This window comes from Talpa occidentalis, unplaced genomic scaffold (assembly GCF_014898055.3).
Source record: "Talpa occidentalis isolate TD23 unplaced genomic scaffold, MPIMG_talOcc4v2.1 talOcc4.5, whole genome shotgun sequence".
NCBI classification, from domain to species: Eukaryota; Metazoa; Chordata; class Mammalia; order Eulipotyphla; family Talpidae; genus Talpa; species Talpa occidentalis.
Window position 1 is genome coordinate 86,989,929 of NW_023604861.1, and position 14,852 is coordinate 87,004,780.

Here is a 14,852-nt window from a genome sequence, read left to right on the forward strand (position 1 = left end):
TACAAATTTCAACTACAAGTTACCTCATTTTGCATTATTTGATTTTTCTTGACCAAATTGATACTATCCTTATTAGGACCCTTTTTAACATTTCTATAGATTTAATAATTATGAGTCTTAACTTTGCTCCAACAATATTGATTAGCTTCTTGAGAGTGAATTAAGTATCTTTTTTTTTTAAAGATTTATTTATTTATGATTACAAGAACCGGGGTATAGTCCGGAGGTGCAGGAGGTGAGAGGATCTGTTAGAGACAGAATGGGGAACAGAACAGACAGACAGACCAAAGTACACTGCTGAGGGGAGCAGCGGGCGAGCCAGTGGGGAGGTCTGCTGCTCCATGTGGGCAGCGCCCGGCCAAGGAGCGAATTTGAGCTGCAAGGTGGCAGACAGCTCCACAGCACTGAGCTCAACCCCCTGCACCACCAGGGAGGCCCTTAAGTATTTTTCTTTTATTTAATCTTGGAAACATTTACTATTTTCTCAGTAAATTATTACTTTGTTTACTGTGTGGTTGAGGCGATAACCCTGTTATTAGAACACAAGAGTTAGGCCTTTCTTGTTATTTTTATGGTTTTTAAGTGTAAAATCAGTCTGTTTCCTGTCCTCAAACTAAGGATAAATAAAAATATATAATGAGTCTACTTCATGTAAGCATGGTGTTTAAGGTAGTAAAAGAGGAGGAAGATATGAAAACAAATGATGAATACATTAATCTCTAGAAGAGAACAATTTCCTTGTTAAATACAGCAATTTATTACAATATAAGCTCTGAGATAGCAAAAATAATGCATATACTTTCCTAGTTCCTAGCATAGTACCAGGCACATTGGTTTCATTTTGAATACTGTTGTTGAATTAATGGATTATCCATCCCTTACATATAGTAATTACATACCCAATCGACTTACTAAGAAATAAGCATCAGGTACCAGAATAAAAGGTAAAATTAACTTGATTTGAAAAGAAAATTTCTTAAAAGATAAACTAGGAGTCAAATATGTAATGAAATATTCATCAAATCATTGTGTTTGTTTGTTTGTGGTGTGTGTGTGTGTGTGTGTTTTTTTTGTGAACATTTCTGAAATAATTGCTATGGTAACTAAACAAAAAATTCCGTGGCATAACATGAAACATATCTCTGGCCAGATGTGATTACTCAGTGAGTTTTAATAATCACATTTATACAATGGTGGGAGTATGCTTTCTGTTTATTGAATACTAGAACTGTAGTGGCAGCCTTCAATTACTAAACAAGGAGTCTATAGAAATTGGTCATGAGGTGGGAGGCAGAGGCCATGTGTCAGGCAGACAAAAGCAGGAATCCATGGGCAAGGCCTATATGTTTACTCAGAAGAGAGCAAAAATGCTAAAACAGTTAAGCTATACACATTGCATGGGTTCAGGCTGACCAACTGGGTCCTGTCAGCTTCCAGTGTCCTGTGGTGGCAGGTCAGGGTCAAGGCAGTGGTCAGTATTGCAAAAGCAGCACTCATTCTCACTGGAGTGCAGAGCTGGACACTAAGGGTAGAACTAGAAAGATGACAAAACAGGTTTGGGCAAGAGGAAGCAGAATTAACTCAGGCATCTGAACAATGAGGATAAAGTTTATAGAGCAATTATGGAATTTGGGACAAGAGATTTTTATTTACTTCTACTCTGTGTCCCTTTATAACCTAAGGGCCCAGAAATCCCTTGACTCCAGACTGGGATGGAAGAGCTAGACATTCACCAGGTATTCCACAGAAGAGCAACTCTTCTATGTTCACAGTGACTTCTGAGATGGAAGATTGGAAAGAAGATGATTTGAGTCACCAGTTTCCCCCTCACTATCAAGATTTTAAAACTTTTTTTTTTAGATTTATTTATTTATTTATACAAGCACTGGGTACAGTCAGAAGTGAGAGGGTGAGAGAATTCACAAGAGCCAGAGCGGGGAACAGAATAGGTAGACTGATCAAATACACTGCTGAGGGGAGCAGCAGGCGCGGCAGGAGAGGTCTGCGTGCCATGTGGGACCCTCGCCGGTGGCAGGGGATTGAAACCCGCTGCAGAGGCTGTGGGCAGCTTCTCAACCCAGCGCTCAAATGCTGCGCCACCAGGGGAGGCCCTTTAAAACTTTAAAATATTATTTACTTCATTGTATTCTTATATCTCCATCATTGGATTTCACTTCCAGAGATTTTCTGTGATGTACTGCTTGCAATTTCTCTTTTAACTTAAACTTAACTCTTTGCTTTGAAGCATAAAGACCTGAAAAAAAGCCCAATTAGCATCTTAATAGCAGGTACCTTTGGGCAAAGATTTGCTTTGACTCTCAGCTGGTGGCAGCCCAGTGCATATTTGGCTGAGATGATGAAGAGAGATCACATCTGATTGCACCTTCACTCTAGGTAGGGAAGCAGGTATCTATCCAAAGGGAAGGTTGACTATTGAGACCATAAACACAAGCCACACACATGAAACTAACAAAACAACATTTCTCAGAGAAACACTTGTGTCCTGTCCTCTTTGGATCATGCTAAGAAGAGGAGTATTTTCTTTTTTAAAGCCCAAAAATGTCCAAAAAAAGAAACAATGTGGTCTGGTTTTGTCCTTTTTAGAAACAGCATGTACTTTAAATTCAGCCTAATAGACCACCATGGTCATGCTATCAAGATAGCTCAAGTGGAGGTGATTCACAAAGACCAATGTCATAAGTCACAGAAGCAAAGTGTCAGGGATGAATCAGAAAGTACACACCTCATTAGGTCAGTTATACTCAGAATGCAAGGAATAATGCTTATTGATCAGTAGATTTATATTTTTCTGTGGAAGAAATTATACAAAGCATAGTCATACGAGATCGTATATTGTTGGCAATGTAAAAATGCCATCATATCATCGTTATATGTATCTACAGATAATATGTATAGGCAATGATATTTTTGCATGTAATTAATATTCACTGGAAAAAATTTCTAATAATGTAAACAACAGTAGGTCAGTGGGGAAGACAAACACACAAAATCAGCCACCAATACATACAGATTATATAATTTTTTTAGTTAGTGGTATTTTGCATTCCAAAAATCCCTTTGAAAGGAAATACAAGCTTAATATTGGTTTGGGACCGCATCATGACAAATGCTCCTGTTTTAAGAATACACACATCTCGGTTCTAGTGAATGGTTCAATTAATTGAAGGTTTGCTTTCTTGTTAAAGTTTAAAAAGAAAATTATCCCCTTTAGAGAGTGCAGATTTCTTGCCATTGCCTCACCCACCTATCAAAGAGTGGACATTGCTTGTGCAACATGATAGGATAAAACTGGTGTTTTTGAAATATTCATGGGGGCTTTCACTTCTTTGGGAATAATCCACAGGCCACCACTTTTCATTTGCCCAAGCATGCGTATCACACACGATTCATCTTTTATTAGCATGATAATTTCTAATAAGTAAGTCCCTTTGTACCTCATCACATAATTAAATTTTGCAATAGTTGTTGAAAATATACTATATTTACTCATAAGTGGGAGAAGGAAGGCTGAGCTAGAGAGGTAATTACATATAATCTCATTTTCCTAAATTGTCAACAGATAGAGCTTGAGTACAAAATGTGCTTTAGAATGAAGTCAAATACTATAGCTAAATGTATCTGCCCAGCAGATACTAAACTCCTGGCTTGCAAAAACAAGGAAACTTGCATACCTTTATGTGCAAAGTAAAACAATAGACGTTACAATGCCAATTTAAGCACTCAATATTTTTTAAAACTAATGTTTTTTATTCTGTGTATAACATGGGTAAGCATTTTTGAGTCTTTTTCCAAAACTACAAAGGGTCAGAGCTTTTACCTTATTTGCAAACTAAACATTAGTCTGTTGTAATTTCTGGGATGCTGATAGAAGTTTCAGGACTCCGAGGTCAAAGATGAAGAAATTGACTACTCATGGCACAAACAAGCAGCAGGAGCTTCAAGTTTGTGTCTGCTTTCCCAGCTCTGTGGCAAGGTAGAGTTGCCTGAGTAAAATTAATCACTGGGTTGTATCAAAATGGGGAATTTCAATTTAGGCAACCCTAATCTTTATTAATGGGCTGCAAGGAGACCTGCCAGAACACTGCCCTGAAGGGAGACATCATCTTTACTATCCTGATAAATAAACAAATCTGCTTTCTACCTGGAGGGAGATACTATCTCTATCTTCCAAGGTTATTTGCTATGTAAACATTCTTGTAAAGATATTCTGGTACAAAAAAGGGATACCAAGTGTGCAGAAATAGGAAGAACCCATTACAAATTACTTATAAAAGTATTTTTTGTATTGAACTTTTGTTCTTTGAACTCTGGGATATACATAAATGAGGGTATAAAGAGAACATATACTGTTATAAATTAACAGAAGGTATATGTATAAAGTCATAACTTAAAAGAGGGGATAAGAAATCAGCTCTTTTGGTTGAATGACTATAGTTTGTAAGCTGCTTATTTATATAACATACCCTATTCCTTCTGCACAGAACACATATACATACATCTACGTCAATACTTGTTTACAATGGATTCATAAGTACCATTAAACAAGAGGCAATGGGCCAAAATCATGCAAAGCCTACATCTCCAACCAAGATTTAATATCTAAGTTAACTGTAGTTTCACCTCTTCCCAGGAATATAATCCTTACCCATGTAGGTCAAAAATAGCTGGTAAGGGCCTCCCCGGTGGCACAGCGGTTGAGCGCTGGGTTGCGAAGCTGCCGTGGCCTCTGCGGCGCCGGTTCGATCCCCGGCTGCTCCCCGGCCTCCTGAGGAGGGTCCCACATGGCGCGCAGACCTCTCCTGCCGCCCGCTGCTCCCCTCAGCAGTGTACTTCGGTCCTTCTGCCTGCTCTGCTCCCCGCTCTGGCTCTGGTGAATTCTCTCACCCTCCCGCACTTCTGACTGTGCCCAGTGCATGTATAAACAAAACAAACAAACAAATAAATAAATAAATAAAACATGCCACCAAAAAAAAAAAAAAAAAAAAAAGCTGGTAATCTGCATGATAAAAACCCTCTGCCTTCCCCTAAGGAAAGGTAGCCTTGCTTGAAACACTCTTCTTTTGCAAATAAAAGCTTGTCACATCCTCTTTCTGGCTATAAAACCTGTTATTTTGTGCTACCTCTTACAGTACCTTTCTATTGTACTTGGTGGATGAGTTGTTGCCTGATTCATGCTTCACTTAATAAAGTGATCAGATCTTTAAATATATTTAAGTAATTTTTTAACAGCATACATAAGAGGTTTAGTTTTCTAAGTTTGGAAGGAGATAAAAATGTTATGCGGAACTCAGAAAAAGGATGAGGAGAAACGAGACAGATGATGGGGTGAGAAGCTAAGTCCCATGTGCCTTGACCTGCGGTGGCGCTCTGGCCTGTCAGTGAAGCTTCAGAAGGGAAGTGACAAAAGAACTGAGCAGGGGAGGAGGGCGTTCTCCAGCTGCACAAAACCCAGCTCTGTCCTGGCAACCCACTGACCAGAACCCACTGAGGCCTCTGTAGACAGCCACTTTGAAGTGAATGTCACTCTTCCAATAAAGAGCATTCAAGGGGTAACCTCATGCAACTTCACAGTGGCAGCCAGAACAGAAGATGGAAGCTAACAGAAAAAAGAAAGATGCTTCATGTCGTGTGTGTGAGTTTGTGAGTGTGTGTTTGCATGTATGTGGCAGACATGTAATAGCTAAAATTGACTGAACTCCTGCTTTGTACTCAACCCTGTTCTAATCAATTTAAATATAGTATTTTAATTATTTTCTATGAAGTATTTATCATTCCCCTTACCTTCCAGGTAGGAAAATCAGGCTGGACAAGGTTAAAGAAGTAGGCCCAGACTTGAATTTTGTAAATTAAACTACTTGTGTTACAATGGGGAGAAGAGGCTAAGGGCTATTGGGTTAGCAGACAATTGAGTTAGAGTAATATAAATGAGTGATGTAAGGCACAATAGTTCAAGAATGGTTAGGTGATCTGAGAGACAGAGTGGTCACTAAAGACTGATAAAACGGATGGAATGTAATTTAGGCCTTTAAAATAATGGACAGTATGACCTACACAAAGGCATGCAAGTGGGAAAGGTCATGGTTTGTGTAGAAAGAACAGTGACCAGATTAATGAGCTTGTATTTTATTTATTCAACATTTTTATTGTTGGACAGCTATTATGTGTAAGCAGCCAAAGAATAGTGAAAATAATGCTGAATGTGCAGGTTGGATCACAGAGAAGAAAGCTTCCAGAGGTAAAATATAACATATTACATTTGCTAATAATTCTGTCGTGCTTGTTTCTCTATTTTAATTTGAGCTTCAAGCCCATTTTTATCTCTTACTTTTAATGTTTTTAATTCTAGTACTATGCCCTAAATACTAAAAGTCTTTGAACTGTTTTATTAAAAAAATAATAAACACAGGAAAACATTTTCTTTTATCAAAACTGCAAATCATATTTTGTGTCATAACATCTTTCCTTTAAGTGTGATGTCTAAATGAAGTGACTTTTAAGGTACTCAGCTTTCGTAGAATGTTACTAAGTCCTTTGATCCTAAATTTTAACTTCTAAAATATTTTAAATTCTCATTGGAAATCATTAAATACTTAGACTGTGTTCATAATATACTTTAAGTTAATGTCTCCATTCTCCCGTTTCTTAGACCCATAGCCTCTGGTACACACTGTGGTGTAGTTAGAGAAAAGTCAGATCCTTTGGGGAAAGTTTGCTACTGACCCTCCTGACAAGAGCCAGGCAACCCTGCCTTGATCCTGTCAGGTAAATCTCTCATGGCATTTGTTCATGACCCTCTGGAAACTGGGTGCAACATAATTCATTCATATTCCAGATTTCTTCTTACCCCAGTTCTCAGCTTTATCAGCCTTGAGACAGCTCAGATGAATCTAAGCTTTGGGTAGAAAATCAGTGGCTTAATGTTCAGCCGTATAGAAGCCTGCAACTTTATTTCCTCAAGCCAACCAACAAAACTCCGGGTTTTCTTTCTGATGCCAGTTGAGAATAAACATTAATTATTCCTTTCATATTCATAAGAAAGAAGAAACATTAAAGCCTAGAGGAGTTTAAGTTACTGAAGAAAAGCCAAAATGGATATTCGCTTTACACATATGCTGAAAGTTCTCTTTTAGGAGATTCAATAAAAGTTGGATTGAAAAGGGGAGAGGGGTCTCCCAGGTGGCGCAGCATTTGAGCACTGAGTTGTGAAGCTGCCCACAGCTTCTGCAGCACCGGTTCGATCCCCGGCCCCCAGGTGAGGGTCCCACATGGCACGCAGATCTCTCCTGCCATGCCCACTGCTCCCCTCAGCAATGTACTTCATCAGTCTGCCTGTTCTGTTCCCCGCACTGTCTCTGGTGAATTCTCTCACCCTCCCACGCTTCTGACTGTACCCAGTGCTTATATAAATAAATAAATAAATCTTTAAAAAATATTAAAAAAATGAAAAGGGAAGAACTGGGAACCATTTGGAAATCTTGGGATAGACTGATAGTGTTCATTTGTGGTGATAATTTCAGAAAAGGTAAACTCAAGAGACAATAACACAGGAGAATCACTTGGACTTGAAACCATTGTTTAAGGGATAGGAGGCAGAGGGAGCAAGAGAGGGTATTTTTTTTTTGTTTTTGTTTTTTGTCTGCAAATTTTTTCAAATACAAAATAGAATAAAGGTGAATTCTCAAGATTTTGACAGGTAGCCAGAAGAGGACACTGATAACACCAGTTCCCCCTTGCCTTTAAGTTCAGAGCACATAACTCTCCAATACAGTATATAATCATGTCACTGAAATTGGTTATTCTACAGAGATATTGGAAGGGAATATACATTAAAATGTTCTTTCTCATCTAATATTGGATTTAGATAAATGGTATTTTAAGGAACAAAGGGCTCGCAATATATTGATTTGGGATTTAAAACTTTGTAATTAAGCATCTGAACTTTGTGCCAACTTAAGTAACTTTGCGCTGCAAAACCCCATTAGAAATATAGAAAATTGCAGAACTCTGCACATATTTGCAAATATCTCAGTTATTAAATAATCTATAAATGCATTTAATTTTACAATAACTGAAAATAGTCCAATATATTTCAACTTTAAACTATATAACATGTTTTCAGTAGAATAGTGTCCATTTTTTCTTTGCGACTTAGATAAAGCAAACATTCTTAGATTTACTGGACAGAAACATGTTTTTAGTTAAATAGTTGTAGCTATAAAATGCTAATTGTGTTCATATGCATGGATTACTCCAAAAAGATATGCATGGCTTTACAGTTGTAAGAAACTCAGTTTAAAATTGGGTGGTAGTTAAAGTATCACTATAAAAACTGAGTTAGACATTCACACATGAGTGAAAAAGAAAGTCCTAAGATTATGATGCCAATTTGTTTAAATAATGTGGCTATATTTCTGTGAATACTAAGATAAAATATCCATGATAGAGAGGCTATGTGTCTGTTTGCTTGTTGAAGTATGTATCCTCTGGGCCTAGAACATAATCTGAAACAAAAATTATCAGTGATATATGTAACTTGTTCCTGTATATTATGCATATGTATGTGTGTATGTGCTTATACCTGTATGTGTTTATATATGTGTACACACAAACCCACAAAAATAGCTTAAAAATATTTATCATTGAATGTAGGATTGTGAATGATTTTATCTTTTTCTATATACTTTCCTCAAATTTCTAAGTTTTCTATATAAATCAATGATTAATTTAAAATTAGATAAGAATAGCAGTGCTATTAAGAATATTGACATAAGAAAGTCATGAACAATCAAAAATGGAACATGTCATATTTTCTTAACTGTGTATAAAATCCTTTAGTCTTTAGAAAATATCCACAATTAAAATTCATTGGAATTCTTTTTAATGTAATGTGGAAACTGCATGGACCATTATCTAGTTTAATAGCCATTTTATAATTTCTCCAAGATCTTCTAGGGGGGATTAATTTATGAACAACTATTTAAAGGCTATCCTATTGCCCATTTTCCTATGTCTGGTGTCATTTGAGAGCTAGTGAGCTTTAGATTGGCAATAAGGTCTTAATTTTTGATTGAGATAATCAATGATCTTATGACCTCCAAAGCCATTCTAAGCTAGAGAAAGACTGACCTAGAAAAGTCGCATAACAGATAGAAACTTCATTAACTTTTTTAGAGAAAAATTTTAAAGGAATGAAGAGTCAATCCAGTTTTCTTTGCTTTCAACCAATCTAATAATAACTGAGATGTATTTAGTGCTTGTGGTGTATCAGGTGCTTTTCTAAGTAAGTTATGTGTAAAAATTTCATTTAATTCTCACAGTTCCAAAGAAGTGTGACTTATTTGAGGAAAGTGGGGTACAGACAGATGAGATATGTTACCCAGTATTACCTTCCTAGTGAGTGTTCAGACCAGGCTGTCTGGTCCCAGAGGCCAAGCTCCTAGTTTCAGTGATGGACTGTCTGCCAAACCTTCTAGTCAGGATTTTCCCCATGGTCCGGTAGAAAAAGGATTGCTCAAGGAAACAGGACAGTGAGGTTATAATTCTCAATCTGTTCATATTATCTCTATAATCCTTGGCAAAAAAATATTTCATCGTTTGATTGTTGATAATTTCATGTGAAAAATGTGGGAAATTTTACTTGTCTCTCCAGGAAGCACTATGGTATCCTTTGTGATCTTTTACAAATTCATTTAGTTCTAATAAATATGTGAATACTCTATTTCATAAAAGGTTGGAAAATCTTGAGAATGTGAAATATCCAAAGGATGTATTTGTAATTTTTAAAGATATTTTTAAAACCACTGGAGATCTCTATGTCAAAAATAAATAAGAATGAGGTTTAAGGAAAACTACAACTAAAAATTGCACTCATTTTTATAACAGATTTAGTAAATGTTAATTATAAAATAAGATCTTGTGCTTTTAAACTTTTCAATACTCAGCTTCCCAATTCATTTGATAAATCTAGAATAACTACTCCAAACTCTGAAAAAGAAGACAAAAATGTATATATTTTATTCTCACTATGTGAGAAATAATAGTGAAAAAGAATGAACAACAATGTAAAAATACTTAAAGTTATTATAGAATGAAAGGATTGTTAAATATATGAAATTTCATCAATGTTATAAATCAATACAAGCTATCACGTAAAGATATTAAGAAAAAAAATATTCATAAGTGGTGGAAAATTTTTAATTTTATATCCTTTTTGATAAGAGAGGAAAAGATAGAGAATATTATAGTTTAAACATATATGAAACTAATAGCCACTAGTATCAGAAGAAATGTAGACATTCAACTTAAGGGAGAAAATATTCATTATAATCAGTACTTTCTAGACAAAGAAATAGGTAAAAAAAGAAAGGAAATATAAATAACAGAAATAAAGACAGTAAATTGACATTGTATAAAATTACCATGACTGTTTATCATGACATTTTTTTTTCTTTTAAGATTCTTTTTTTTTTTTTTTAAATTTATTTATTTATTTATACAAGCACTGGGTACAGTCAGAAGCGCGGGAGGGTGAGAGAATTCACCAGAGCCAGAGCGGGGAGCAGAGCAGGCAGAAAGACTGAAGTACACTGCTGAGGGGAGCAGCGGGCAGCAGGAGAGGTCTGCGTGCCATGTGGGACCCTCCTCCGGTGGCCGGGGAGCACCTGGGGATCGAACCGGCGCTGCAGAGGCTGCGGGCAGCTTCGCTAACCCAGCGCTCAACCGCTGCGCCACGGGGGAGGCCCTATCATGACATTTTAATGTGTTACCTCAACTAGGTTGATTCATTTTTTTCCGAAATACAGTCACCTGTACATTTCTAGTCTGAGAAAACAACAAGAGAGATTTTTATGATACACTTAGAGGGCAGAAATAAAACAACAGTCATTTTGTAGCTCACAAATGTTGCTGTTTGCTGACTCACATTGTTGGACCTTAATCTGTTTGGATTGCTATAATAAAACACCAGAGACAGTCTGGAGGTTGGAAGTGGAGATGCAGTGCCGTCATTATTGGGATGATGTCCCTTTCCAGTCTTGGACTTCTTGTAGCTTCACAAAGTGGAAGAAACAAGGGAGTCCTCTGTGGTCTCTTTCATAAAGCATTAATCTCTTTCATGAGGATGCTGCTGTCCTGACTTAATCATCTTCCAAATACATACCTCATAGTTGAGCATTAGGATTTCAACATAGAAATTTTGGAGAGACACAAACATTCCAACCTTGGGAGGACTACAACTGGTCTACCTTTCCCTGAACACCTTATACTTTGCCTGATCCCTGGACCAGAAGTGATGATGTGGAGTCGTGGCTCCTGCTCACAGCCAAAAAGTCAGGGTCAGGGATAATAAAAACTGACAAGGATTATCCTATTAGATAATATAAAACATACTATTGTTTCACAGGTCCTAATTTATTTGTGGTGTTCTGCTTGTTTTTGTTATTCGTCACTTTTATATCCATCTCCCACTCCTGTGGTCTTCCAATTTCAGCATCAGACCCAAAGACAACAGCCTTACAGAGTCTGTTTAACCAGTTCCCACAATTGTACAATGTCAAATCCCTATATGTGTATATCCCCTAATGTTTCTGATTGAACCCTGGTGACATACTATCTGTTTCTCTTATAAGATTAAGTGGAAAATTCTTTTGGACTTAAATAGACGATCTAAGAAGGTTACTAATCTCAAGGAAAGTATAGATATTTCAATTACTATTTACTAAGAGGCAAGAGAAAAATAAGGTACAAGACAATGATCTTACTCATAATATGAACAAAACTACAAATCATCTAGGAACATGAAATAACAAATGACTAAGCACCTACATATTTCTCTGAGTGACATAAACAAGGACTAGAATAAAGAAGAGAGATTATGTTTATTAGCAGAAAATATAATACAGTGAGAATTTCACTTAATGCTTTGCAAATTTAAAATTCTAGCACAATTTCTATAAAAATGCTATCAAAGAAAATGATGCTAATGATCATTATGTAAAATAAAAATCAGTCTAGGACATTATGAAGAAGGCAAAAATGAGGCTTTTATCCTATTAGATAATATAATGCATGCTATTGATTTTCAGAACAAACCGTTGTGTAATAGACCAGTGATGAATGCAGAACAGACCCAAATAGATAAATAAGCACTTAATAAAGACAGTACTTCAAATCAGTATGAAAAACAAATGTTATTGTCATTGTCAAAATAACAAAATGCAGACCTTGCCTTCTACTATATACCAAAATTAGATTAAAAAATGAAATATACTGATATAAAAACAAAGTTTATTGTAAAACGCAGCTCATTTTTGTATATAATCTAATTTAGTGTTCTTTCCAAACATGAGCTTAAATTCAAACTGATATAAAAAGCAGTATCAAAAATATCCATATTAAAGATAAATCTTAAACACTAAAATGTTAAAAAATAGGGAAAAATATTATTTGGAATATACATGACATTGAATTGAAGACTGTCTTTTATTAATGTTTGTTGAGCCCTCACATACATAAAAGAAAAATTCAAACATGTTTCATTAGAAAAATGAAACTGCACATGTCTAAATATATGACAAAAGATAAAATATTTAAGGCCAATTAAAATTATTCAATCTCCCTACTAAAAATGAAAATTGAGAGGGCCTCCCCTGGTGGCACAGCGGTTGAGCGCTGGGTTGCAAAGCTGCCTACAGCCTCTGCAGCGCTGGTTCAATCCCTGGCCTCCCCCGGGCAAGGGTCCCACATGGTGCGCAGACCTCTCCTGCCTCGCCCACTGCTCCCCTTAGCAGTGTATTTCAGTCCATCTGCCTGTTCTGTTCCCTGCTCTGGCTCTGGTAAATTCTCTCACCCTCCCGCACTTCTGACTGTACCCAGTGCTTGTATAAATAAATAAATCTTTTAAAAAAATAAAAAAAATAAAAATGAAAATTGATGTTATAATAATATATCTTCTTATATTAAATCAGCAGATATTTGAAACAAAGCATATAAGGAAAACATCAATTTGTTGGATAGGAACCTGAGATACATTAATCTAAAACATACAAATTAGCAATTGAAGAATATCTATTAAAAGCTTACATTCCCTTTCACTAAGTAATTCATTTTTTGAAATATATAAAGGAGTAGTAATCGCTGATGTGCAAGATGAAGACATTGTTCCCCTGTCTTTAAGGATTTAAAAATTATAGGTAAATATATTGTATTAAAGAATAGGTTAAATTAATTATTATACATTCAAAAATGGGGAAAGTTAGTTATTCAACTGATGTTAGAAAGATATTTTAGTGAGAAACATTATTCATGATGCTTTCTTATATGATTGAATGGCAAAATATGAAAAGTATTTTATGTGTATTTATCAGTTAATATGTGAGATAAGTACTCTAATTACTCCCATTTACAGATGAACAAACTGAAGTACAGAGAGCTGAGGTGTTTTAATTGCTCATGTTCACACAAAGAGTAAGTCTTGGAGCTGGGAATCAAACATAGGCCATGGGGTTTCAGATTCTACCATACCTTTATGTGGTTTTATTTAAGCATTTTAAACTATATTTGTAATTTTTTTTTGTGTGTAGAAAAACTGGGGTACAGGCCAGAGTTATGGGGGTTGAGGGGTTTCACCAGAGACAGAGTGGAGAATAGAACAGGCTGATTGACTGAAATACACTGCTGAGGGGAGCAGCAGGTAAGGCAGGAGAGGTCTGTTGTGCCATGTGGGTTAGCTCCCTGACTGGGTCTTGAACTCATGCTGAAGTGGCAGCAGATAGCTTCATAGTGCTGAGACTTAACCCCTGGCATCACCAGGGAGGACCCATAATCTGATCTTTGTTCAAAGTTTTTGGGTTGTATATGTCCCAAAGTTCTTTAAAACATGCAATATCTCATTTCTTTTGTTTTTCTTGAGCAAAAGCTATATATACATATATATATAATATATATTTGACATATTGCAATGTTGCAATGTTAACTTGCTTTTCAAATGAATCTCACTAAGTCATCTGTGCATATTTTTCATAAAGATTCATTCCACATTAGCAAAAAACAGAATTCATGATGCAAGCAGAATTTCTATAGATTTCTTTTATACAAAAATTGTGCCAGTTTTCTGCTGTTATTACTATGAAATTCGATGACCTGCCCATCAAATCTACCTGAAAAGAAGTAATGGCAGTGTGACTGATGTCAACATGGTCTGTTTTATTCCACAGGAGAGCATATAAATGGTCCAAAACGCCTTCCCAATTTTGAGAAAGATCTACTTCCAGGTAAAATTCTGAGGGTCCAAATTCTATTACCTCAAAAGAAATATATGTTATAAATTTTCATCTGCTCAGAATTAAAAAGGAAAAAAAAGAATTAGTCTTAAAAGCTGAGGTTCAAACTTCTGAGTAAGCATCTGCATACTGGTCAATATTCAGGTGTCTGGGTCCTATCCCCTCTAATGTGGCCAGGCCCTAATGACTGTCTCATAAAGAATAACATTCAGCAGAATGATAGTGCATTACTTCAAAAGTTGGTTCAGAAAATGTCAAGGAGCTTCCATTTGGTTCCCTGGGAATGCTGGCTCTGGCATAATCAAACTGCCTTGGAAATAACTAGCCTTGGCCTCCATGTTTGATATTATGATGAAATCGACAATTGAGCTACATGAGGGCATTATCTTTGGTGCCCATCTCATGGAACTTCCAGAATTTATAGTCAGTGAGCATCTGACAGTAATCACACAAAACAGGACTGCCCAACCAAACCCTCTTCAAATTTTAATGTAACTTCAATATTGTAATTAAAATAAAATGGTTATTTCAAAGGACTACATTTTGGCATAA